The following is a 25,909-nucleotide window of genomic DNA, read 5'->3' on the forward strand; positions in this document are numbered from 1 at the left end:
GTGAAGGAGTCACTTCCCTGCATTCGCAGTCACCGTAACGCAACTGACCTGTCTGCTGATCCTGAGCTTCTGCAGACTCCTAAGGCTCCAGCAACACAGGAGATGGGTTCCTATGTTCCTTGAGGTTGAGATGCCCTCTCACCGAGTTTGAGGCCAGTATCCCTCGTGGGCACCACATAACCCAAACCCGTGTGCACAGCATACTTTTGCAAGTGCATATGCTTGTTGGCATTCCCCAACTAATTGCATTGGGCTATCGATAGCCCCAACCTTTGCGCACATTTTGTACAAAGGACTTTGGCCTCCTAACACTCTGTGCCCTGCAAGCTGTGACTTTGTGAAACTGCTAGAGGTCCCTGTGCCTTCCACCTGTGGGTCTACTTGAGGGACAGCACTGCTTTTCTTGGGCTCCACTGGTTGCTCCAGGCCTACCCTAACTCCCCTTGCTTTGGTGAGTCCCCTGGTCCTTGCTGGGCCAGACCATAATCTTCTTTGATCTTCGTCGTGGGTTGCCGCTGTGAAGACTTGTTGGTGCTCCTGCCGGACACAGACCCCTCAGCACTCGAAATCCTTTGTGGGACAACTCGTATCCAGCTCCTGGTCATCCTCGACATCTCCTGGTCCCGGCAGCTGTAGAGTCAAGGTCTCCATCTTCACACCTGAAGCACCCGACATCGGTGGGCATTTGTCTATCGAGCCCCTGGTCACTCCTGAGTGACCCAGACTCTGTCCCCTCTGCTTTCAGGTTCCTTCCATCAAGAATCCACCTGTGAGTTCCACCGGACACTTTTCTTCTTTCCAGCAGTGGCATTTCTTTGAAGACTCCCATTGACAATGACAGCGGTTTACGACACCACATCAGCCCTATGCACCCAGCTTCCCTGGGATAGGTAACTCTGGTACTTCAGTATCCATGGGTGGGGTGGCTTTCCAAATTGTTATGTTCCAAAGGGCATCCTCGTAATCCACTGGGAAGGGTCCTTAAACTGTAAAACTGAAATGCAACTCTCCCATTGAATTGTACGTAGTATGGAGTCGTGTTCTCACACTGCACCCGTCCTCCCTGGGGTCCTTGCTTACTCACCTTAGATGGTTCCTTGGGGTCCCAGCGATTCTACACCCTCTAGGCACAGTCTTGACTCAAGTAGTGGTTCTTAAACCACTATTTTAGTATATGGTTTGGTCTCCCCCAGGAGCCCACTATGTATTAGTGCTACTTACTATTGTTTCTGTGCTACAGTATTGTGGGCTTTGTGTTTATCTGCATGTAGCAGATACTGTTAGGTATTTACGGTGTGTTATAATAATAAATACATATTTGTATAACTACTGTGTGGTTCTCCTTTCATTTAACCAATACTATAAGGTTGCATTCTGGTAAAACAAGCTGCTTAACATTCCTTCAAGACTAAGTCTGAAGGTTGCTCTCCACAGCTACCACTTGGATAGCTGTCTAAGGTTATCTTTGACCTTTTAAATCACCATAAGGGTTGTTTGGACTGGTGCAAGGTGCCCACTTTAATTAGTGGACATCATATACCAGGCCAACTTCTCACAGTTACCGCTTAAATATGGTTGCAATATTTGGAGGAACAGAGGGTACTAATTTTACTGGGATGTCATAAGAGAATGACTATGAATAGGACCGTGTATACCAATAAGAACATGGGTGACCCCTTTAAGATCTGAGACAATATCCTCCCATAGAGTATATAAGATCATAAGCATCATGACTATCAACTAAAATGTACCAAATACGTACAAATAAGGTAGATCATTGCTTTCAAAGTGCCCATACCACCAAAGTTGAATTTTCCCACAATTTACTTTTAAAGACAGTCTGCAAAGCTAGGCTGCCTTTTGAATGACAGCAGACACTCAGCAGTGCACATATGCAAGTGCATGAAATCTGCTGGGACCCTAAACATCCATGCCCTAATATATACTGCGGACTGATAGGTAGTTTGAACCTCCTAGGCCTGTTATATACCAGTGACTTATAGGGTCTGTCAATTACCAATTGTGAGAATTTACTTTTAAAAGACAGGCTGCAAGGCAGGACTACCTTTAAAAGGACAGCAGGTGCACAGCAACACACAAATGAAAGTGCAGGAAATCTGCTGGGCCTCTAAAATTCCAAGTCCTTTTATACAAAAGGGACTGCTAGCTAGATTGCACCCCCTGGTCCTATTACATACTAGAGACTTATAGTGCCTGTCATTGCCAATTGCAAGTGTACCCTATTACATACACCTTTTTAAACATAGCACTGGCCCTGGGCCTGGCTGGCAGAGTCCAGGGTACAAAGCAAAACCAAAGGGGATGATGGACGGAGTGTTGAACAATGCAAGCACTCACCCCAGTCAATTGATGTGGGTTTAATCCATCATCATTCTTTAGCTCACTCCACCACCCCAGTTCAGACATGGCCATATGAAAATCAGTATGACCCTGTGCCTCATGGGAACAGTCCAGCCCGAACTGCCAAGCCATGTCTTCCCTGGACCGGAAACAAGCATCCTGGGACCGGTTTCTGGCTAATCAGCCGTCATCAGCCAGGCTAGCTTGAATCCAGTGGCAAAGTGAGCAAGGGACCCACGTCTGGGCATACCCTGCCAATTTAGCGCCAACAAAGCAAGACCAAAGGGGATGATGGATGGAGTGTTGAAAAATGCAAGCACTCACCCTCAGTCAACTGATCTGAATTTAATCCATCATCATTCTTTAGCTCAATCCGCCACCCAAGTTCAGACATGGCCATATGCAAATCAGTCTGAACCTGTGCCTCATGGGAACAGTTCAGCTCGAACTGCCAAGCCATGTCTTGGACCGGAAACAAGCATCCTGGCACCGCTTTCTGGCTAATCAGCCCTCATCAGCCAGGCTAGCTTGAATCCAGTGGCAAAGTGAGCAAGGGACCCACGTCTGGGAATACCCTGCCAACTTAGTGCGAACATAGCAAAAACAAAGGGGATGATGGACGGAGTGTTGAAAAATGCAAGCACTCACCCCAGTCAATTGATGTGGGTTTAATCCATCATCATTCTTTAGCTCACTCCGCCACCCCAGTTCAAACATGGCCATATGAAAATCAGTATGACCCTGTGCCTCATGGTAACAGTCCAGCCCGAACTGCCAAGCCATGTCTTCCCTGGACCGGAAACAAGCATCCTGGGACCGGTTTCTGGCTAATCAGCTGTCATCAGCCAGGCTAGCTTGAATCCAGTGGCAAAGTGAGCAAGGGACCCACGTCTGGGCATACCCTGCCAACTTAGGGCGAACAAAGCAAAACCAAAGGGGATGATGGACGGAGTGTTGAACAATGCAAGCACTCACCCCCAGTCAACTGATCTGGGTTTAATCCATCATCATTCTTTAGCTCACTCCGCCACCCCAGTTCAGACATGGCCATATGCAAATCAGTCTGAACCTGTGCCTCATGGTAACAGTCCAGCCCGAACTGCCAAGCCATGTCTTCCCTGGACTGGAAAAAAGCATCCTGGGACCGGTTTCTGGCTAATCAGCCGTCATCAGCCAGGCTAGCTTGAATCCAGTGGCAAAGTGAGCAAGGGACCCACGTCTGGGCATACCCTGCCAATTTAGCGCCAACAAAGCAAGACCAAAGGGGATGATGGATGGAGTGTTGAAAAATGCAAGCACTCAGCCCCAGTCAACTGATCTGGGTTTAATCCATCATCATTCTTTAGCTCACTCCGCCACCCCAGTTCAGACATGGCCATATGCAAATCAGTATGACCCTGTGCCTCATGGGAACAGTCCAGCCCGAACTGCCAAGCTTTGTCTTCCCTGGACCGGAAACAAGCATACTTGGACCGGTTTCTGGCTAATCAGCCGTCATCAGCCAGGCTAGCTTGAATCCAGTGGCAAAGTGAGCAAGGGACCCACGTCTGGGCATACCCTGCCAACTTACGGTGAACAAAGCAAAACCAAAGGGGATGATGGACGGAGTGTTGAACAATGCAAGCACTCACCCCCAGTCAACTGATCTGGGTTTAATCCATCATCATTCTTTAGCTCACTCCGCCACCCCAGTTCAGACATGGCCATATGCAAATCAGTCTGACCCTGTGCCTCATGGGAACAGTCCAGCTCGAACTGCCAAGACATGTCTTCCCTGGACCGGAAACAAGCATCCTGGCACCGCTTTCTGGCTAATCAGCCCTCATCAGCCAGGCTAGCTTGAATCCAGTGGCAAAGTGAGCAAGGGACCCACGTCTGGGAATACCCTGCCAACTTAGGGCGAACAAAGCAAAACCAAAGGGGATGATGGACGGAATGTTGAAAAATGCAAGCACTCACCCCAGTCAATTGATGTGAGTTTAATCCATCATCATTCTTTAGCTCACTCCGCCACCCCAGTTCAGACATGGCCATATGAAAATCAGTATGACCCTGTGCCTCATGGTAACAGTCCAGCCCGAACTGCCAAGCCATGTCTTCCCTGGACCGGAAACAAGCATCCTGGGACCGGTTTCTGGCTAATCAGCCGTCATCAGCCAGGCTAGCTTGAATCCAGTGGCAAAGTGAGCAAGGGACCCACGTCTGGGCATACCCTGCCAATTTAGGGCGAACAAAGCAAAACCAAAGGGGATGATGGACGGAGTGTTGAACAATGCAAGCACTCACCCCCAGTCAACTGATCTGGGTTTAATCCATCATCATTCTTTAGCACACTCCACCACCCCAGTTCAGACATGGCCATATGCAAATCAGTCTGAACCTGTGCCTCATGGGAACAGTCCAGCCCGAACTGCCAAGCCATGTCTTCCCTGGACCAGAAACAAGCGTCCTGGGACCGGTTTCTGGCTAATCAGCCGTCATCAGCCAGGCTAGCTTGAATCCAGTGGCAAAGTGAGCATGGGACCCACGTCTGAGCATACCCTGCCAATTTAGCGCCAACAAAGCAAGACCAAAGGGGATGATGGACAGAGTGTTGAAAAATGCAAGCACTCAGCCCCAGTCAACTGATCTGGGTTTAATCCCTCATCATTCTTTAGCTCACTCCGTCACCCCAGTTCAGACATGGCCATATGCAAATCAGTATGACCCTGTGCCTCATGGGAACAGTCCAGCCCGAACTGCCAAACCATGTCTTCCCTGGACCGGAAACAAGCATCCTGGGACCGGTTTCTGGCTAATCAGCCGTCATCAGCGAGGCTAGCTTGAATCCAGTGGCAAAGTGAGCAAGGGACCCACGTCTGGGCATTCCCTGCCAACTTAGGGCGAACAAAGCAAAACGAAAGGGGATGATTGCCAGAATGTTGAACAATGCAAGCACTCACCCCCAGTCAACTGATCTGAGTTTAATCCATCATCATTCTTTAGCTCACTCCGCCACCCCAGTTCAGACATGGCCATATGCAAATCATCTGAACCTGTGCCTCATGGGAACAGTCCAGCCCGAACTGCCAAGCCATGTCTTCCCTGGACCGGAAACAAGCATCCTGGGACCGGTTTCTGGCTAATCAGCCGTCATCAGCGAGGCTAGCTTGAATCCAGTGGCAAAGTGAGCAAGGGACCCACGTCTGGGCATACCCTGCCAACTTAGGGCGAACAAAGCAAAACGAAAGGGGATGATTGCCAGAATGTTGAACAATGCAAGCACTCACCCCCAGTTAACTGATCTGAGTTTAATCCATCATCATTCTTTAGCTCACTCCGCCACCCCAGTTCAGACATGGCCATATGCAAATCAGTCTGAACCTGTGCCTCATGGGAACAGTCCAGCCCGAACTGCCAAGCCATGTCTTCCTTGGACCGGAAACAAGCATCCTGGGACCGGTTTCTGGCTAATCAGCCGTCATCAGCCAGGTTAGCTTGAATCCAGTGGCAAAGTGAGCAAGGGACCCAAGTCTGGGCATACCCTGCCAACTTACGGTGAACAAAGCAAAACCAAAGGGGATGATGGACAGAGTGTTGAACAATGCAAGCACTCACCCCCAGTCAACTGATCTGAGTTTAAACCATCATCATTCTTTAGCTCACTCCGCCACCCCAGTTCAGACATGGCCATATGCAAATCAGTCTGACCCTGTGCTTCATGGGAACAGTCGAGCCCGAACTGCCAAGCCATGTCTTCCCTGGACCGGAAACAAGCATCCTTGGACTGGTTTCTGGCTAATCAGCCGTCATCAGCCAGGCTAGATTGAATCCAGTGGCAAAGTGAGCAAGGGACCCACGTCTGGGCATACCCTGCCAACTTAGGGCGAACAAAGCAAAAAAAAAGGGGATGATTGCCAGAGTATTGAACAATGCAAGCACTCACCCCCAGTCAACTGATCTGAGTTTAATCCATCATCATTCTTTAGCTCACTCCGCCACCCCAGTTCAGACATGGCCATTTGCAAATCAGTCTGAACCTGTGCCTCATGGTAACAGTCCAGCCCGAACTGCCAAGCAATGTCTTCCCTGGACCGGAAACAAGCATCCTGGGACCGGTTTCTGGCTAATCAGTCGTCATCAGCCAGGCTAGCTTGAATCCAGTGGCAAAGTGAGCAAGGGACCCATGTCTGGGCATACCCTGCCAACTTAGGGTGAACAAAGCAAAACCAAAGGGGATGATGGACGGAGTGTTGAACAATGCAAGCACTCACCCCCAGTCAACTGATCTGGGTTTAATCCATCATCATTCTTTAGCTCACTCTGCCACCCCAGTTCAGACATGGCCATATGCAAATCAGTCTGACCCTGTGCCTCATGGGAACAGTCCAGCCCAAACTGCCAAGCCATGTCTTCCCTGGACCGGAAACAAGCATTCTGGGACCGGTTTCTGGCTAATCAACCATCATCAGCCAGGCTAGCTTGAATCCAGTGGCAAAGTGAGCAAGGGACCCACGTCTGGGCATACCCTGCCAACTTAGGGCGAACAAAGCAAACCTAAAGGGGATGATGCACGGAGTGTTGAACAATGCAAGCATTCACCCCCTGTCAACTGATCTGGGTTTAATCCATCAATATTCTTTAGCTCACTTGGCCACCCCAGTTCAGACATGGCCATATGCAAATCAGTCTGACCCTGTGCCTCATGGGAACAGTCCAGCCCGAACTGCCAAGCCATGTCTTCCCTGGACTGGAAACAAGCATCCTGGGACCGGTTTCTGGCTAATCAGCCGTCATCAGCCAGGCTAGCTTGAATCCAGTGGCAAAGTGAGCAAGGGACCCACGTCTAGGCATACCCTGCGAACTTAGGGCGAACAAAGCAAAACCAAAGGGGATGTTGGACGGAGTGTTGAACAATGCAAGCACTCACCCCCAGTCAACTGATCTGGGTTTAATCCATCATAATTCTTTAGCTCACTCTGCCACCCCAGTTCAGACATGGCCATATGCAAATCAGTATGACCCTGTGCCTCATGGGGACAGTCCAGCCCGAACTGCCAAGCCATGTCTTCCCTGGACCGGAAACAAGCATCCTGTGACCGGTTTCTGGCTAATCAGCCGTCATCAGCCAGGCTAGCTTGAATCCAGTGGCAAAGTGAGCAAGGGACCCACGTCTGGGCATACCCTGCGAACTTAGGGCGAACAAAGCAAAACCAAAGGGGATGATGGTCGGAGTGTTGAACAATGCAAGCACTCACCCCCAGTCAACTGATCTGGGTTTAATCCATCATAATTCTTTAGCTCACTCTGCCACCCCAGTTCAGACATGGCCATATGCAAATCAGTCTGACCCTGTGCCTCATGGGAACAGTCCAGCCCGAACTGCCAAGCCATGTCTTCCCTGGACCGGAAACAAGCATCCTGGGACCGGTTTCTGGCTAATCAGCCGTCATCAGCCAGGCTAGCTTGAATCCAGTGGCAATGTGAGCAAGGGACCCACGTCTGGGCATACCCTGCCAACTTAGGGCGAACAAAGCAAAATCAAAGGGGATGATGGATGGAGTGTTGAACAATGCAAGCACTCACCCCCAGTCAACTGATCTGGGTTTAATCCATCCTCATTCTTTAGCTCACTCCGCCACCCCAGTTCAGACATGGCCATATGCAAATCAGTCTGAACCTGTGCCTCATGGGAACAGTCCAGCCCGAACTGCCAAGCCATGTCTTCCCTGGACCGGAAACAAGCATCCTGGGACCTGTTTCTGGCTAACCAGCCGTCATCAACCAGGCTAGCTTGAATCCAGTGGCAAAGTGAGCAAGGGACCCACGTCTGGGCATTCCCTGCCAACTTAGCGTGAACAAAGCAAAACCAAAGGGGATGATAGATGGAGTCCAGGGTACAGTCCAGGGTACAGTCAGAGCCAATTACCACCAGTATCGTTCAGCAACAAATGGGAGTGAACAGGGTAAAAGGATGACTTTCTAACAAACACACATTCTCTATATTCAAATCGGTAAGGGAGCTTATCACGTGAGACCATACAGCGACTTTTTACCTGAATCTTAGTTTAAAACAGATTTTCACAAATTTTCCTTGACTTTCCATGGTATGTTTTGTTAAGTCGAGTTCCAGCCATATCTAGGCTGGGGAACTGTATGCTGTAAGCCAGAAGACTTGTCTATAAATGTTAATAACAAGTTGATCTAAGAGTGTGATTTGCCTTTCAAAAATTGCTTTTGACCCGGGCATATACAATGGTTGTCCATCTGGTTGTTTAATCTATATTTGGTTCTCTTCTAAGTTGCCATGCAGTACATTTCAGTTAGGCACTCACCATAAGTTGGCACTGTGGATGATTTCCAGTGGCACAGTAAGAAGACCTTGGCTCTAGAAAGGGGGGCGGAGATCCACCTCTTCCAGTGGAAGATGATTTATGGTATGTCAGAGATGTGATGTAGGATTGCTAATTTGTCAGACTGGCAAAAGCAAAACAACTTGTTGAGGATATAAAGTCCCATAGGATGACCCAGCAGATGTCAATATTATGCAGAGGCACTGGAATTATGTGATTGTGTGGCCGCAATCTTTTTTGCTTGATTAGAGATTTGGAGCCTATGCCTCATAATCCTTCAGCTGCAGAATAATATGCAGATTGTAACAAACAAAAATTGTTTCTAGCTCAAATGGTTCAAACAATACTAGAAATGCAACAACACGTGTTGCTGCACTGCGGAATACCATTTGCAAAAGTTGACTGGTCTCCTTTCTGTTACTTATTGCTATATTTAGGTGATAAACTGGTATTAATGAGGTGCAACCAATTGGCAGACAGTGTTACAAAATGTGTAAAACTAACACAATACCGCAGTGATACTATCACAAAATGTGCAGCATTATGCCGCATAATTTGGCTTTTCTTACTGCGTAATTTACTAAACCCTGCCGCATAAATTGCCCCATCTCTGCTGCATAATTCCAATGGCCATTATATTATATCATAACCAAATCGTATGGAGTGAGGTGTCTTCTGTTTTAAAGGCATCTTCAGCACATTGCTGTGCAGTTGACTCTTGCCTTCTCGAATCTGGAGGGGCTCCACTAACAATTTTTAAGCCAAGTCTTGCTTCTCTCAAGACTTTATCATGATATTCTACGAGGGTGGACAATTCTTTGCCAGAAGAGTTATAGCACATGTCTGTTCCAGAAGAGGCAAAGGTTTTGAGGAAGTGTATTAGAGAATAGATTACAGTCCAGAGATCACACTTTGGAATGTGCCCACGTTTGGATGTCTTTCAGGGGTGGTGGGGTGGTAAGTGAAATTGGGTTAGGCCAGAATGTGGACTTAAAGCCATTTGAAAATTGTCTGTATCTTCAATTGTTGGTTAGCATCTAGGCCCTATTTATTAATTAGCCTCTGAAACATCTTGATGTGTCCATCATTTAGCATGTGTTCTATTACTTTGATGCCTGCTAAAGCCCAGGATTCTCAATTAACCAAGTTGCCTTCAATTAAGAGGCATAGATTGCCTCATAAGCGGGATGAGGTGTGAGTCTTCTCTCAGTTTTTTTCTTTATCGTCTTTTAGACAAGTCAGGTGATGTGCTTGATTGGATGGGGTGAAAGATGATATCCAGGTTTAAAACAGTGGATTATTCCCTCCCTAGGTGAGACTTGTATTAGTGAGTGTTTAGTTCGAATGCAGAGAAGGAGAGGGATGTTAGTGCAGGTGAAACTGTATTAAGGGTGATAACTAATCTCAAATGGAGAGCTGTAAGCAGGGGCGGCTCCTCTATAATGGCAGAGGAGTGCAGTTCTCCTGCTAAAAGAGAAAAACTAAAATGATAACATTTTATTAACATTTCATTTTTGCCTAACAGCTGAAGCTTATGCTGGGAATAATATTCCAAGCATGAGAAAAGCATTGGGATTTTGCATCTAGGAGTCTGCGCAGTCAGAGTCCAGGATCAGAGTAGCGAAGGAGGGCACTGGCTGTCAGAGCGGCAAGTAAGTGTGATTTTAATTATTTTTAGTTATGCATTTAGTTTTTGGTTGTATTTCCCCCGCCTCACCACTAAGCAATAATAGCAGCTGCCACTGGCAGTAAGTGGTACCATCTGGCAAAGTTGTTGGCAGATTTGAATATGAGATGATTCAGGTTATCAGTGGCAATGTGTTCTAGGTATCTATTGTTGAGAATAGCAAGTTTTGTTATTCTGATACTCTCCTGAAGCTATTTGCCTCTTCAATTATCATAATGGGCATCGTCTTTCACATGAGTATTACTTAATATTTGCCAGCTGTGTTTGGAAATAAAAATAGAGGCTTTCAAATTTTAAAAAAGCTTGATTGTACTCCTTCAGTTTATTAATCAACAACTCAGTGTGGTGGTGGTCCTCCTGGATGCCACTAAAGCTTCTGACTCCTTATGGTGGGCTTATCTTTTCCAGCTTTTAGAGCGCCATGGCAATATCCCTCAATTCATTGTTGGATTAAGCTTTTTAATACGTAAGCTATTGTGCAGGTCCGCATTAATAGGATGGTCACCTCTCCTTTCCCCATATCTTAGGACACCAACCTGTTTGTCATCAAGATAGAAGACCCTGGAGGCCAGGCTCAAGTAGCATCATTCTCATAGAGGCCTGGTGTATATCACCAGACAGATATTGGTCTCTATGTATGCTGAGTGTGAGAAATTGGGTTGTTGATTGAGGGGGTTGTGAGACAATCTCAAGCAACAGCCACAATCCTTGCCAGGGTGACCACAAAAAGTCAACAAATTAACCTATGCTTAACCCTTAGGTAGCGTGGCACAAATTAAGCCAGGCTTAGCTTAGAGGCAGAATGTAAAATGCATGCAGCACTTAAACAGTAATGAAGAGAAAACAAAATATAAGAAAAATCCCACATAGATTTAGAAACATAGGGCCAGATGTACTAACGTTTTGTCGCAAATGGGCTTTAGACATGTTTGCGACTGCAAAAAATGTGTGGCCCATGTACTGATCCTATTTTGCGAGTCGCAAATCAATTTGCGACTCACAAAATAGGATTAGCAAGGAGGAGGCACTTCAAGGGTGTCCCTTCCTAATAGCGACTCCTGAAGCTATGTATGTATGAGAGTTTGTGACCGCAATTGCGGTTGCAAAACAGTCGCAGTTTACCACCCTTCACAAAGACCCTTCCCCTATGTGAGTGTCTCTCAAAATAAAACTGAAAAGTTTCCTTTTTGTTTTTAAAATACATCTCGTTTTCCTTTAAGTTTAAGTGTCTACCCGGGTAAAACGGGATGTTCAAGGACAGATATAAGAGTTTGGGGAGGACGATCATGTTAATAAGGGAAATGTGTCCCGCTGTGGTGAGGGGAGGGCGATCCATCGTGCGACACTACTCATTATATCTTCTAATGTGCACTCATAATTAAGTTGTAGTAGTTCTTCACGATCAGTAGTGACATGCACCCCCAAGTATTTCACTTCATCCTCACACCACTCTATGGGAAAGTCCGTGGGGAATGGCGTCACCGACTGGGTGAGTGGGAATAGTTGAGACTTAGACCAGTTGATGTGTATGCCCGACAGCCCGCCTAATCTGATGAACTCCCGAAGGAGTGGTTTGAGGTTCTGAATCGGATCTTTGACATACAAGGTCACATCATCCACATAAAGAAAGATTAGTATGGGACGAAGGAAGCAGCGAAGGGCCTTTTCCTGATGGTTTTGCCTGAGTTTTGCCGCCAGGGGCTCCATTGCAAGGGCAAATAATAAGGGAGAGAGAGGGCAGCCTTGGCGGGTGCCCCGAGTGAGCGGGATAGTGGAGGATGTGTGACCATTAATCATCACCCTTGCTGTCGGGGAGGAATAAAGGAGACGTATCCATGATAAAAACCCAATAGGGAGTCCCATACATTGAAGAATAACAAAGAGATAATCCCACTCCACAGAGTCGAAGGCCTTCGCGTCGTCCAAAATGACTGCCACGAGTGCCAATTGTGGATCTATGCTGTGTAAAATAGAGAACAGGGTGCGAAGGTTGTGGGAAGTTGCTCGCCCGGGGATAAAACCCGCCTGATCCGGTAATACTAATTTATCCATTAAGAGACTGAGGCGATTTGCCAGTAATTTCGCCAGGATTTTCACATCAGTATTAACAAGGGAAAGGGGCCGATACGAGTCGCAATGATCCAGAGGTTTTCCAGGCTTCAGGAGAGAGATGGTAAGTGCCTCTCGCATAGATCCTGGGAGGATCTGTGATTAGTGAGCCTCCAGATACACCTCCTTCAACACCAGGATCAGCTGGTCTATATAGGACTTGTAAAAGTCGATGGGAAGCCCATCGGAGCCCGGGGCTTTCCCTGATTTCATTACAAGAACGGAGGCTACATTATGCATAACACTTTTAATGCAATCTCCAAGCAGCCGCATACATCATAAAGCAAAGGTTCCAGAACACCAGTAACATATAATAGGCATGAGCCAACAACAATCTACCTCTTTTAAATGCCGCTCCGAGCAGATAAATTGAACTTTATTACTCGTCTATACATTTGTCTTTATTCTTTATTGTAACTGTTTGGAGGCTTTATTGTGGATAGTATATATATTATGCTACCTCTGCTTAACTATTTTGAACTATCTACGTTAATATGTGGTTTTTTATCCCAAACCTTAGGAACCTGCCTCCCTACCGATCTCCAATTTTCAGAGATTCCCTCCTTTTATCCGCCCTAACTCTGGAGCCCTTTACCTATCTCTGCTCCTTTTCCTCCTTTTGTTGGCCCATTGCCCTTAACTAAATAGCAAATTATCGTGTTTATATTTAACGTGCCAATCTCCACTTTACCTTCTATTGAATTCCCTCTCATTTTAGCTTCTTCCGGTAATCCTCTGTGTAAACAGGTTCTCCACAGAGAGAAATCTCTCCCTCCCCATCTCTCGGCTCCTCAAAGGCATTAGAGGGATGACCCTTGGCAAACGGCACGCTTTGTGTGCACTTTGCTTGGGGCCTTTCCTCTAAATTCCCCGTGCCTTCCTTTCCTCCAGCTGATCTTACGGGGTCAAACTCAAGGTGTATATCCCCATGGAGACCGGCATCAGCTGTTCGTAGGGGCTCGCGAACGTCAGTTGCTCGTTTCCCCGACCGAAGCCAGCTGATGCTGATCCAATACTCACAATACTCCCAAGTAGTTTCTTGAGTTTCCTTTGCATAAAAATTTTTAAAAAATAAAAGAGAGAGAGACACGCAGGGCAGAGAAGGCTCAGGCAGTAATGAACTACTGCCATAACTACAAAGATTAGCCTGCCTTTAATTTCTACAGTGACCTTTACATTAAAAAACAAGGCTCACACCGTTAAATCCTTTTTAAGTGTCTCTGCACAACGTCTGACATTGATTCAGACGAGGCTGTCGCTTCCGTCCCTAATATGGATAATAAAGCCTTTAAGAAAATGATCCAAAGAGAAATGAGGTTGTGCATGCTTGAGACTTTCAACCAAGTCATGTCATCTAAGAGATCCTTCCCTATTGAGGATCAAGACATCACTGAGGGACTAAGCTCCCATACCTCTGACGACCTGATCGAAATAAAGGGGAAAAGACACAAAAAAGAAAAAACATCGAGCCTCCAACCCCCAAGAGCATGATGGGAGGTCCTAGCACCTCAGTTACCTCAGGAAGTCATAGCACCTCAACGATTAATGGAGTCCCTCATGCCTCATACTCCCTGGGTGTCCTTGGCGGCACAAGTTATCGTGGTGTCCCTAGCGGCACAAAATATCAGGGTGTCCCTAACGGCACAACACATCTTGGTTCTCATCCTGAAATGGGAGATGATGATAATTATAATGATAATATCAATAATGACGAAGAGGCTTCTGACATACTGGATGAATATGTTCTAGATTTAGATGACGATAACGAGCAAGAATTTAATTCACAACCCAACGAAGAAGATCTCCCTTCCTCATCAAAAGACAGTATCAACAATCCTTTAGGGGAAGAAATGTTCTCTACGCTGAACATAAGACACCGGAGAAACTCAGAATGGTGGCCAGGAACATGTGGCAAAATTCATTGGGAAATGGCTGAGAAACCTTTTAGAAAGGGATACCAGAAACATACTCAGAGCTGAATGCTCAAGACCGTCAATTCCAGACAAAACCTGCCAAACACCTATTTTAGACCCAGAATTAATAAAAATTTCTTTTTAAACTCGGTAGAGACCCGAGAAAAGGCATGGAGAGATCCCTGAAAGGTTGCCAGGATCGTCTCTTAGCTATCCTGGGTCCTCTAGCCAGAATTATCGTCTCTGCACCGAAGAGAGACATATTAACGGCACTCCCCTTGATACCAACTTAATTGGGGGATGGAGCCAAAAAGCAATGATTTTTCTTGGTAACACCAACGCCAGCCTTAATGCAGAAAGGAGAAGGGTGGTTCTTACCAAAATTAGCCCGAAACTCTCCGATATGGCTGACAGAGAGCCATCTCAGAATCCTTAAAGGGTTACATTTTGGAGAAGACTTAATTAAGTCGCTTGGCAAGTATGTGTCCACATTCACAGCCCTGGACAAAGCCCACCAAAATATGAAAAAGGTCTTCAACTCCAACCTTTTTGGACAGGCCGGAAGAAGGGGCCTTTCTTCCGGCCGCTTTAACCAAAGGCCCTACTCAAGATTCCGTTCTTATGGTAGAGGATACCAAGGCTAAAATCCTCCACAGTTTTACCCACAAAGAGGGAGAGGCCCTCGCAACAGAGGCTTCAGGTCCTGTGGAACCAACAGCATCAACAACTCCCAAAGTGAGTATTCAACCCCCTCTTCCTATTCCTTCTTTCCCCCAAAAGGTGGGTGGCCGTCTCAGGTTCTTTTTTCAGAACTGGAAATTAATTACTCAAGATCCATGGGTTCTAAACACTGTCAGGGGCTTCACAATAGATTTTACAGAAATCCCTACTCAAACCTCCTTTCCAAGAGATATCCCTCTCAATTTAGACCATCAGAAAATTGTAGAAGAGGGGGGCGTGGCTTGGGCGCCGATGGCGATGGTCGCCTGAGAGCTCGGCTCCGGGACTGAGCCCGTGATTATCCTGTAAATCGGCGGCTACGGGGCACCCCGACCCCCATGTTTTGGCGACCGGCCCAACGGAGACCTGCCGGGGCCCCCAGCGTGATCGGCACGAGCGGTGACCCGGTGCAAATCGCAGTTAAGGGAACTGCGGAGTGTGACCCAACATGGCGCCCGGACTTCTTTGTCCCCGTGGCCGGATCCGATAGACTGGAGGATCGTCGCTGACGACGGGGCGCCCCCTGCTCGGTGGTCTCCCGGTGGGGATTGAAACTGGACATCGGTCAGAGTGGTCTCTGCTACTGGGGATTGCACTCGGACGAACGGATGCCCACACCATAGCGGAGCCCACGTTGGGACAACTGGAGATCCCGACGGTGGCCCCACTCCCTGCATCGTACTTGGCTACTTTCTCCTGGCTGACCCACTCCCATGGGAGGCGCAACCCTTTGGAACCGCGAGTCGTCCGGTAGAGCTGGTGACACTCGGTCGGCCGTGTGGGCCTGCCCGGCCCGGCGACGATTGTCCCCGCCTCCTCCACGGTGCCCCCGGACGGCAAGGTGGTGGCACGGGCCGCGGCTGGGACGATCCAACGGGCCTTGGAGACGGAGATCTCCGGCACTTGACCTGAGGCCTAGCACCCGAGGGAGTCGTAGCCGGTGCCGACACTCGGGGACGCCTGCCCCGGGACCCGGGCGGAGAACGGCCGGCGACATGGGGAAGCCTAGAGGTGCCAAGGGGACTGCCCCGGTCGTCTCGGACTTGGAGACCCAGGACAAGGAGGAACGCGGAGGTCCAGAGGAGGCCGGTGGTGCACCTCTGCAGCAGCAATTCGACCGTGTTTTGGAGGCGATAGCGACCACGCGCTCGGCCCTCCAGCAGGACATTGCCCAGGTGGCGACGAGCCTGGGTCTCCTTAGAGCGGACCACGGCAAACTGTCGGACCGGGTCAAGGAAGTGGAGGGCTCGGTGAAAACCTTGGAGCCGGCGCAGCGCACCCTGGCCGCGGAAATGAAGGAGGCTTTATCCCGGATCACGGTCCTCGAGCAGAGAGCGGAGGATGCAGAAGGCCGCAACAGGAGGAACAACATTCGTGTGGTTGGCCTGCCGGAAAAGGTCGAGGATGGCGACATGGTGGCGTATCTGGAGGCCTGGCTCCGAGACACGGTGGCCCCGGAGGGTTTGTCCTCCTTTTACACTCTGGAGCGTGCCCATAGAGTCCCGGCGAGGCCGCCGCAGCAGGGCCGTGCCCCGCGGCCGGTGGTGGCGCGGTTGCTGCACTTCAGGGATAGGGACCTGATCCTCAATGCCGCCAGACACAATGGACCATTCAAAGTGGCGAATAGTCAGGTGAACATCTTTCCGGATTACACCTATGAAACCCAACGCAGACGGTTTTCCTTCCTGGCGGTCAAGCGCGAGCTCCGGAGTGAGGGTATCCAGTACTCGCTCTTCTACCCGGCGAGACTCCGCGTAATTGTCGATGACAAAACCCAGTTCTTCGACACCCCAGAGGACGCTTGTCACTGGCTCGAACTCTATAGAGCGGGGAAAGGTGGATCCGGCTCTTCGCCTAGACGGATGGCAGAGCCGGGACAGAGGCGGAGATCCAGGAGGACTAGAGGTCGCGGAGGCCGATCGGGGGGTCCCTCAACTGTGGAGACATCGACGGAGCGGAGGGGAGTGCTGGAGGTGCTGACGGCGCTGTCTGGGTCACGGGACGATGCCACGGCGGAGGAGGGGATCCCGGATGACGAGGGGGGCTCAACGGACTCCGAGGGATCTGTACCGGACAGTGGCCATACGCCGGAGATCACACCACAATCGGTGGAGGACATACTGGATGGACAGGGGTAACTGGGTGTGCTTCTTCAGTTTGGGTGGGGGCCCGGCGGGGGGATGGCGGGGGACGGTAAGAGTGGTTGTCTACCGGGGTAGGATGGGCGGGGTGCCCTGGACTGGCCCCCAGGGGGTCTTTTCGTGACACTGTTGTGGGCTTGCTTTAGTCCTGGTGGCCTGGGCGACGAGGGCCCATTGCCTCCGTCCGGCCCGCACCTGGCCCTTAAGGCCTTCCTGTGGTGGCGACTGCAGGATTAGTAAGGTGTAGTGGGTTGTTGGGGAGTGTGGTTTGGATGGGAACTAGATGGTGCTATTTGGGTCCTGTTCTGGGGAGGGTGGATGGGGAGTTAATTAATATTTGGGTTGTTCAGTTTTGTTTGGGGACAATGGCCGCCATCAGTGCTATGAGGATCGATGTCCTTTTATGGTTGGGACCCAGCTGGGGAGACTTTGCGAGACTGATATGGGACAATGGCTGAGATTGCCAATCTGAAATGTGTTACTTGGAACGTACGGGGGCTTCATACAATGTCCAGGCGTCACAAGGTCCACGCTTATTTAGTGCGTAGGGGGATACAAATGGCGCTGCTGCAGGAAACCCATCTGAACAAGGCGGAAGGGGCGGCGCTACAGCGTAGATGGAGGGGGCAGGTCTTTTGCACCTCGTACTCCGCGTATGCCAGAGGGGCGCTGATCTGGGTTAGAGCTGGGGTCCCCTTCCAGGTCACGAACTCAGTGATAGATCCAGAGGGGCGCTATGTGGCCATTTCGGGGACTTTGGGAGGGAGAGACCTAAACGTTTGCTGTGTGTATGCTCCTAATGTCGACCAGACTGCCTTCCTTTCCAGGTTATCGGGCTCGTTGGCCCACTGCCTCTCCGGGCCCATCCTGCTGGGTGGAGATTTCAATTCCGTAGTGGATGTAGACAATGACCGCTCGCACCCACCCCTCCCTGATTCTCCGGTTCGTCGTTTGGCTAGGGACCGTCGGGACTGGCAGACTCACTGGGGCCTAACGGACATTTGGAGGGCGCAACACCCTACAACTAGGGACTACTCCTACTTCTCGAGCCTCCATGAATTGCACGTTCGATTGGACGGCTTTCTTGGTTCGCCCGAATTGGTTTCGGCGGCGGTCCGGTCTGAATATTTGACCAGAACCATTTCTGATCATAACCCGCTCCTGTTGGACCTTCGCTGGTTTCCTGGGGTGCCGGCGGTGCCCACCTGGAAATTACGTCCCGAGACCCTTAAGGACAGTGTCTTCAAGGCGGACCTGGGTGACACGATCTCGGAGTACTTTGCGTCCAACGGTGGCACCGCGAGCACGAGAGCGCTAGAGTGGGACGCTTTTAAGGTGGTGGTGAGAGGGTACTGCATATCTAAACAGGTCGGTGTGCGGCGAGTTATCCTCGCGGACCTGGAGACAGCGGATCGGAAACTCCGCGAGCTGGAATTACGCCGCCCAGGGCACCCAGACTTACAGGCGCGCACGGCGGAGGCGAGGGAGGCGGTGGCAGCAGAGGTCGAACGGCTCCGCTGTTTTGACTATAAAGCCTATACGGTTCGGTCCATCGCGGAGGGGGATAGGTCGGGCGCGCTGTTAGCGTGGCTGGCCAACCCTGCGCGGCAGACTTCACTGACGACGTCCATGCGTAGGGCAGACGGAACCCAGGTGTATACTCAGCCTGCGATTTTGAGCTGCTACCGGCAATACTATGAGCGCTTGTACCGCAGTCGCTCTGTCCGAGACCCTGCCCTGCTAGATAATTATTTGCGGCCCCTAGAGATTCCAGCAATGGAGCAGGAGGTGGCTAAAACCTTGGGGGCCGACATAGAACTGGGAGAGATCCGTAGCGCCATTAAAAAGATGGCGAGAAATAAGACCCCGGGCCTGGACGGGCTTCCTGTAGAGTTCTATGCGGCTTATGCCGATCTCCTAGCCCCTAGGTTGTTGGTGGTATATAGAGAGGCGAGGAGGCTGGGGCGCCTTCCAGGCTCGATGTGTGAGGCATTGGTGGTCCCGCTCCTCAAGCCCGGCAGGGACTCATCCGATCCGGGCTCCTACCGTCCCTTATCGATGCTGACGGTGGATTATAAAATACTTAGCAGCATCTTGGCCACGAGGCTGCTTGGGCACATGAGTTCTTTAGTGCATGAGGACCAGGCTGGCTTTATCCCCAGGCGTAACACGACCATGAACATTCGCAGGTTGTGCCGCTTGCTTGGGGAACCGCTGGTGGACGCCCCATGCCCGGTTGTCCTATCAGTGGACTTAGAGAAGGCCTTTGATAGCCTGGAATGGGACTACCTCTGCACTGTGTTGCGGAGGTTCGGCCTCGGAGAGGGTTTCGTCAGCTGGACCAGGGTGCTGTACGCCTCGGCGTCAGCCAGGGTTCGGGCGGGACCGCTGATTTCCCCACGATACCCGGTGGAACGGGGCACGAGGCAGGGCTGCTCGCTCTCCCCACTGCTCTTTGCGCTGGCGGTGGAGCCTCTTGCGTTGCATCTCCGGTCGGGAGCCCATTACGCGGGCCTGTGGACCCTGTCGGGCCCGCACTACGTCTCCCTATACGCAGACGACCTGTTGCTCTTCCTGGAAGACCCGCTTGCTGCCCTACGTGGAGCTGCGACGGCGCTCACGGAGTTTGGGGAGGTCTCGGGCCTTCGAGTGAATTGGACTAAGACATGTCTTTTCCCGATTCGCAGGGGCACCCCTACACCTGCCTTGAGTAGGGAGATTAGATGGGAACCCGACTGCTTCAAATATCTAGGGGTGTATGTCTACCACGAACCTTCTGGCCTCCTTGATGGGAACATTGCCCGGGGCATCCGGGCACTGCGAGGCAGTATGGGCTTTTGGGCCACGCTGCCGCTCTCGGTGGCAGGGCGGATCGCTCTGCTTAAAATGGTGGCGCTCCCCCGGCTGTTATATTATTTCCGGACACTACCGATCTGGATCCCACCGACCACGTTTCGACTATTACGGTCCATGATAGTCGGATTCCTTTGGGGCTCGGGCCGCCGGCGGGTGGCCCTCAAGACCCTGATGAGGCCGAAGGAGGAGGGTGGGCTTGCGGCGCCGGACTTCGAAAAATATTACTTAGCGGCGCAGCTCCAGACCTTCACCCAGGAGATCGCTCGGGAGTTCCGGGGCCCCGAGGACAGGAGGGGAACGGGTATGGCCAGGCATGTTCTCTCCTTCATAGTGATGAGGCAACGATTGGCTTTGCAGGACTTGTCCATGGAGGAGCGGACTGTTCGCCTGTGCTGGAACCGGGCTCACGCCCGGGGCCACCAGCGAACACCGTATGCACCTGAAATACCGCTGGGGATGCTAACGGCTTTGCCCCATGGGGGTGATTGGTCGCGGCTGGCGACCTGGGAGGACGCCGGCCTGCAGCTCATCGGTGATCTCTACGAGGACGGGACGCTCTTGCCATTCCAGGAGCTCATTGATCGCTTCGGGATTCCCCGCGGCGACTTTTTGTTGCACTCGGCCCTTGTTCGAGCGATCCAGGCGCACTGGAGGTCCGGGCAGGCAGAACCCCTTTTATCCCCAGTGTGCCAATACGTGATGATGTCCGCGGGCACGGTAAGGGCGGTCACATGCCTTTACGGTAGACTGCTCAAAGAGGGGCTGGCTCCCCTCACCACCCTGAGAAACCGATGGGAGGAGGACATTGGCAAGGAGATCCCAGAGACGACCTGGGCTCAGCTGGTGCGGCGTGCCTGGAAGGGCACACGCCACGCCCGCTTTCAATTAGTCCACTATTATGTGCTCCATAGAGCATATTTGACCCCGGTGAAAATCAGGCGATATTTTGCGGCGGCCTCAGCGGAGTGCCCCAGGTGCCCGGCCCAGGAGGCGGACCTTCTCCACATGCTGTGGGCCTGCCCGGGATTGTCGGCCTATTGGGAGGAAGTGGGGAAGACCCTGGAGGAAACGACGGGGAGATCTCTTTCGTTGGATGCGGCGGTGGGTCTCCTGCATTGGTTCCCTCATACCCCCAAGAATAAAATATCTAGTAAATTCATCGATTTGGGGCTGCTCCTTGCTAAACGGGAGGTGACCAGGAATTGGAAGGCACGGACCGGCCCGACAGGGAGCCGGTGGCACAGCGAATTTTTGAAGTGGGCGGCGGGGGAGAGTACGCTTAGATACCAGCTAGCTTGGAGGCAGCGTAACGAGAAGGCCGAGGAGACAGCGCTGGAGTGGGAGATGCTCGTGCAGGCCCTTAGGGAGTACTGCGCCCCCGGCGATGCCGAACATGAGGTAGCGGCGCGCCCTGAGTCCCGGTAGACGGTTGCACTTCTCAGCTTTATTGTTTTCCCCATGGGTCCCCAAGAAGATCCGGTTGCGGTTGATGCCGCGCGCTGATGGCGGTGGGGGGGAGGGTTTTTCTGGGATTGGGGGGTTTTAAGGGTGGGGGGGTGTTTTTGGAGTTATAGGGTTGTTTAGAAAAGCAGATGAAGGACAACGAATCCTCCGGGCCGACCTCGACAACCTCCTAAGCCCCCACGGACTTTCGCCGCCCGACCCCAGGGTTGTGGGCTGAACGGCTGTGTAAGCAACTTCCGGAGGGGATCGGAGAGTTGGGTTTCAACGCTCCGGCTTGAGATGTAATGCTGGCCGATTATGTAAAGATTTACTAATTCCTGCAATAAAAATAATTTACAAAAAAAAAAAAAAAATCAGAAAATTGTAGAAGAGGAGATTTCTTCAATGCCCCTGAAAGGAGCAATAATAGAAGTTCCTTTGGAAGCGTTGAGATTTATAAGTACACTTTTCCTTGTAGAGAAAAAGGAGAAAGGCTGGAGACCGGTTATAAATTTGAGACATCTAAACAAATACTTAGTTTACAGGCACTTCAAGATGGAAGGCATCCATCTTTTGAGGGACCTACTTCTAGAGGGAGATTGGCTAGTAAAATTAGACTTAAAAGATGCCTATTTTACCATCCCAATGGCCAAAATTCACCAACCTTTCCTTCAGTTCTTGTGGAAAAACCACCTTTATCAGTTTCAAGCCCTACCATTCGGCCTGTCATCTGCCCCATGGTGTTTCATCAAGGTCATGAGAACTGTCGCCTCATCCTTAAGAGAGGCATTCGTCTAACTGTTTATCTAGACGACATCCTTGTAATGCCCAAGACTATTCTCAGATACTCCAAGATCTAAAGAGCATAATGGGTCTGTTAGAAAGCCTGGGATTTATAATAAACAAAGAAAAATCGATTCTGTCCCCTTCCAAAACTATGGAATTCCTAGGCTTCACTGTAGATACAACAATGTGTCTCCTCCTTCTACCATTAAAGAAAATAACCAAGATTTGGAAGGAAATAAGACATGTCTTGAAACGAGAAAATCTTACCCTAAGGGAACTAGCGAGTTTGCTAGGTCTTCTGTCCTCCTCCATTCAAGCCATCTTCCCGGGTCCGCTAAACTATCGAGCTCTTCAAAGAGTAAAAGCGGGAGCTCTGAGATCTGGCCTTTGGTACAAAGACCACATTACCCTAGATCAAGAAGCCAGATCAGAACTATCCTGGTGGCTAGAGAACCTAGATGCTTGGAATGGCAAAGCAATATTTGGTTCTGTACTAGAGTTTGTTTTGGAATCAGATGCGAGCCTCCATGGCTGGGGAGCCTGTCTCCTCGATCAGAATACAGGCAGTATTTGGTCGCAAGAGGAGTCCTTTCACCACAGAAAAACTGACAGCTGGTTTTTATGCCTTAATGAGCTCCAAACACTCTCTCCACGGCAGATCAGTCATCCTAAAGATGGACAATATGTCCACAGTGGCCTATATAAATCATCTGGGAGGTACCAAATCACCGGATCTTTCAAATTTAGCCAGAAAACTTTGTATGTTCTGCCTGGAACACAAGATAGCTCTAAGAGCAGAATATCTAATGGGGAAATCGAACATTTCTGCGGATTGGAACTCGAGGTTCCTTTTGGATCACAGCGACTGGAAACTCATTGTTTCCGTATTCCAGTGTCTCAACAAAATTTGGGGTCCCCTATAAATAGATCTTTTTGCGAGCAGACTAACTTTCCAGTTGGAGAATTACTTCAGTTGGATGCTCGACCCGGGTGCTCTCACTGTGAATGCCTTTCTCCAGCCATGGAAAGGAATTAAAGCCTACGCCTTCCCTCCATTTGCCATGATCCAGAGAGTTCTTCAGAAAGTGAGACAGGACCAATGCTGCCTTGTCCTGATAACCCCCTTCTGGCCATCTCAAGCCTGGTTCCCCACCGCTCTAGAACCAGCCTGCAACCCTCCCTTCTTAATTCCTTCCCAAGATAATCTTCTTACAGACGTAGATGGAGGAAGTCACCCCCTAATCCTGACTGGGAGTTTGAACCTTCTTGCCTGGAGAGGGTCAGGAGATCCTATGAAGTCTCAGGACTTTCGTCGACTGCTGCAACAGTCCTCGGAGACTCTTGCGCCCCAGGTACACACTACAGATACAACAATATATGGAGAAGGTGAGTACGTTGGTGAGTGGAAAGGAACTTGGATTCCTTGGAAGCACCTATTGTTGAGGTAGTAAACTTCCTGGTTGAACAATTCAAAAAGGGGCTCACCTATAGAACAATTAACTGTTATAGATCGGCTATCTCCGCTGGTCATTCCCTCGTCAATTGTAAAATGACAGGTAAGAATGTCATTGTTTGTAGAGTAATGAAGATTATTCGATTGAGGAGACTTTCTAAGCCCAAATATGAATCTCTATGGGATATTAAGCTAATTCTAGACCTTTTCTCTAACTGGCCCGTTAATTCTCAACTGAATCCCCACCGAGACCAGGAAGACCGTCACCCAGGCCCTCGTCACCAGCCGACTGGACTACGGCAACGCCCTCTACGCCGGTACCACCGCCAAGATCCAGAAGAGACTCCAGCGGATCCAGAATGCCTCAGCCAGACTCATCCTCGACATCCCACGAACCAGCCACATCACCGGACACCTGAGAGACCTTCACTGGCTCCCCGTCAACAAAAGAATCACCTTCCGCCTCCTCACCCACGCACACAAAGCCCTACACGACCAAGGCCCGAGCTACCTCAACAGCCGGATCAACTTCTACGCTCCCAAACGCCACCTCCGATCAGCCAACCACGCCCTCGCCGCCGTCCCCCGCATCCGAAGAGCGACTACAGGAGGAAGGTCCTTCTCCTACCTGGCCGCCAAGACCTGGAACTCCCTCCCGACCGACCTGCGCCTGACCCAAGACCACCTCTCCTTCAGGAAGAAGCTGAAGACCTGGCTGTTCGAGCAGTAGCGGCACCCCCCCCCCCCCAGCGCCTTGAGACCCTACGGGTATGTAGCGCGCTCTATAAGTGTCATTGATTGATTGATTGATTGATTGAATAGGAAACTACTATCCTTTAAGCTCGCTACACTGCTTTGTTTAGTTTCTTGCAGAAGGGTTTCTGATGGCAAAGCCCTTAAAATCTCCAATAGATCCTACAATATGGTTGGTGTCAATTTTGAGCTAATTAGGAGAACCAAGACTATGTCTGATTCTATTTTTTATCCTTGTTTTGACTTATTCCCTAAACTTTGTGTGGTAGACTGCATGAGAGAGTACCATCGCAGAATGTTTGGTCTTCGTGCTGAATGTGAGAATCAGTTACTTATTTCCTTTGTTAAACCTCATAAAGGTATATCTTCAACTTCTATTGCCAGATGGGTTAAAACTGTTATGAATTTAGCAGGTATTGATTTAAAGAAATTCCAAGCTCACTCGGTCAGAGGAGCTATGGCCAGTAAATCTTTCTGGTCTGGAGGAGAGTTGGACGATATTCTAAATGCTGCCGATTGGTCTAATGCTAACACCTTTGCAAGGCATTACTGCAAACCAATTGAACACATGTCTAACATAGTCTTACAAAGCTACCAATATGCATAATGTAGCCTCTGTTCTGGTAATGAAATTGCGATTCTCCTATTACCATGACTAGAGAATCTGGATTTCATTAAAGACACGGAGGCTGACATTATCCCACCCATCCCTTCCCTTGGATGACTATGTCTTACTTTACCTATTTCTGTAACTGTCTTTTATCTTTGATTAAATGTTTTATGATGAATCTTAGATCGTTTAAGAACTGTTCTTTATTAATATTGCTTAAGTTGCATTGTGCACTGATTTTCCTTCTTTCCTTTCTGGGAATACTCATTTTTCTCTCTTCTTCAGGTAACCTCTCATAATTTCATGAAGTTTGACCTCTTCATTAATTTTACTTTGAATTCGTGACTATCATTTGGAAGATTTAAAGTTTGGACTGACACTATCGTTTGGAAGATTTAAAGTTTTGACTTATGCTCTCCTTCATCTCATTTAAAAGAGGCAGATTGTTGTTGGCTCATGCCTAATATATGTTACTGGTGTTCTGGAACCTTTGCTTTATGATGTATGCGGCTGCTTGGAGACTGCGTTAAAAGTGTTATGCATAATGTCAGCCTCCGCGTCTTTAATGAAATCCAGATTCCCTAGTCATGATAATAGGAGAATCGCAATTTCATTTGCATAATCGCCTCCCGGAATTCATCGTCCTCAAACGGCGCAGTGAGGAACTCCCGTTGATGGTCACCTAACCATCCTAGGGCGATATCTTTGAGAAAGGGGGTAAAACCAGGTGGCGCAGTCCTGCGTG

Source organism: Triturus cristatus, chromosome 10 (genome assembly GCF_964204655.1).
Source record: "Triturus cristatus chromosome 10, aTriCri1.1, whole genome shotgun sequence".
NCBI classification, from domain to species: domain Eukaryota; kingdom Metazoa; phylum Chordata; class Amphibia; order Caudata; family Salamandridae; genus Triturus; species Triturus cristatus.